This window comes from Callorhinus ursinus, unplaced genomic scaffold (assembly GCF_003265705.2).
Source record: "Callorhinus ursinus isolate GAN/ISIS: 27379988/994484 unplaced genomic scaffold, GSC_fseal_2.0 scaffold6, whole genome shotgun sequence".
Taxonomy (NCBI): Eukaryota; Metazoa; Chordata; class Mammalia; order Carnivora; family Otariidae; genus Callorhinus; species Callorhinus ursinus.
The window spans coordinates 24785035-24787660 of NW_027397068.1; the positions used below are offsets into that span (position 1 = coordinate 24785035).

General features: G+C 39.5%; 1 pseudogene; it reads right to left on the reverse strand.

Annotated features, from left to right (window-relative positions):
• Positions 1–922: 922 nt before the first annotated feature.
• Positions 923–1532, reverse strand: LOC112814719 (dynein light chain roadblock-type 1 pseudogene; annotated as a pseudogene).
• Between the last annotated feature and the right edge of the window lie 1094 nt (positions 1533–2626).

Below are 2626 nucleotides of genomic sequence, written 5' to 3' on the forward strand. Positions count from 1 at the left end.
CTGGGGGGGGGGGTGGCAGTTTGGGGAGTGGAGTAGGCTTGGCTGAAGGCAGGGCAGCCCATGAACATATTAATTGATGGGATATGCAAGCAAAAACATCCAGTCAGCAGATTTCTATATAATATATTTCTATATTTCTCCTGTCCTGCAACTCAGGACAGGAGAAATACTTTTGAGAATAACCAGCACATAGACCAGAGGTTGCAAACTGACAGACATGGGTCAAGTCTGGCCTGAAGACAGGTTTTGTTTGTCCTCCTGAACACTGTCATGAGATGTTTACAATTTTTTATTCTGTTTTTATACTGCCATTATGTAAAATATATGTAAACTATCACAAATCCAAATTTATGACACCTCTTGAAAAATCAGGAGATCTGGCCACATTAAGCCCACATTCCCTTGTGGCACCAATTACAGAGCTGAGCAGCCCCTTTCTACCTCAGCTGGGTCCTGACTGTTGTCTGCCCTCTGCTATGATCAGGATCAATGGTTATTTATCATGTGTTTGTGCCATTGTTTATTTTAGAGCAGAACTAAGAGAAAAGTAAGATATTTACTGCATTGCCATTACTGTAAAATATTAGAATTAATATATTCATATTATCTTCTTGGTTGCTGAAGTATATGCATTTGCAATTCCTGTTTTAGACTTTTTCTTAAGAAAAGAGATGTTCAGGAGCACCTGGGTGAGCTCAGTCAGTTAAGCGTCCCACTCTTCGTTTCAGCTTGGGTCATGATCTCAGGATCATGAGATCGAGCCCCACATCAGGCTGGCACTCAGCACAAAGTCTGCTTGGGATTCTCTTTCTCCCTCTCCCTCCTCCCCTCCCTCTGCTCTCTCTCTTTCTCTAAAATAAATGAATCTTAAAAAAAAAAGAAAGAAAATAGATGTTTAGAAATGCACTCCATTTTTTTTAAGCATTTCAGTTATTTTTAGTTAAAGAAAAACAGCCTTTTCCAAGGGTGACAAAGTGAACTGAAGGTCAGGAGAAGTAGGGTGTGGGCTGCTCGAAGTTCTTGCTCCAAAATCTGGAGGTGAGGAAAGAAGGCCCTCACAAGGATTCAAGGGTGATTGGCCAGCAGAGGGATGACTTTGGTGACTTTGGTCACTGGGTTGGTCTAAGTAGGCTCTAGGGTGATTTCCACCTGCCAGTTGGTTGACATGATTAAACATTATTATTCTTGGGGGCTATTAAATTAAGGAATGATGCAGGGAGCCAAGAGAGTGGCTTCTTCAGTTGGATTCTGGATCACAATCAAGAAATAGTCTTTATCTGGTGCAACCATAATTTCATTTTTCTCGGAGCGAATTCGAAGGAAGGTGAGGTCATTCTGGGGGTTGATTTCACGCACTGTGCTCCGGGCCTTCAAGATGAAGTTGTGCATGAGGTTGGCATACTGGTGGGATTGTCCATGGCGCTCTTGATGGGAATGCCTTCTGTGTTCACCACAATGATGCCCTGTACTCCCTTCTGGCTCTGAAGTTGCTTCAGTGTCTCCTCCACCTCTGCCATCTCCAAACAAACGGGTAGCTCTGCGACGCCGGCACTCCCGCACTCCATTTTTTTAAATGAACTAACACTTCTGTCTGTTACCTCTGAATGTCAGTATCTATAATTTACTAGGTGCTGTTCTTACAGAGTTAGTGAATGCTTAGGGATGGGCAGGCAAAAGAGATTTCTTGAAAGGGTGCACAGGTAGAATTTAATAAAACCTATCACAAATATATATATTCATATATATTTACCACCTGCTTCAAACTATTTGGGGGTTTATATAAATACACAGATCAGGTATTTTGGTCAAATAATATTAATTCAAATAATAAAACTTCATCCTACAAAATATAACAGATGAAGAAAAAACAACATTAGCTAGTGATTGATAACAATTGCAAAATATTTAGATTTTGGAATATCTGATGTATCCAGTGTTTCCTGTCTGTTTCACCTTGGAAAAATGGAAACATGAATGTAACTTGATGAGACTCAATTTTATATTTAACTGGGGGAATAATCTTATAACTTGAGCCCAACTGTGCGCTATGAGAACCTCATTACTACTTGAGACAAAGAAAAAATCTGGAAACATTACAATCTATGTTTTTTAAAATCCCTTTTCATTCAAATAGACCAATATGCATTTTCACTTTCATTACTTTTCTCTTTACTTCATTACCAGAGAAGTATAAATAATATGTGAAGGGATCAAAAGACAATCCATAGGAACGGAAGGGAAGAGGCCTCAGTCGGGGCTGGGGGGAAGGGACGGGGGAGTTAGACGTTCTGCTATTCCATGCCCTGGCTGTCTAAAATTTCAGTTTCCAAATCTGGTAGTGGAGAAATGGTTCAAATAGCTTTTAAGGAACAAGCAGGCCATTCTTAGTATGATCAAATTTCAAGCTTTTTTCTTCAATGGAGTCACCCTGGCATGATTTGACCTCACTTTGTCTCTTCATATTACTACAGTGTAGCAATTTATAACACTTTTCCATAGTTGTCAGCATAGAAAGAAATATATTTGCAAAGCTTTTCTAAGATAAGTTTCTGGTGTTTAAGTTGCACATTTAATTTTTTTCCCAAAAAGAAAGAAAATCAAATGATAACCTTGTTACTTGCCATGT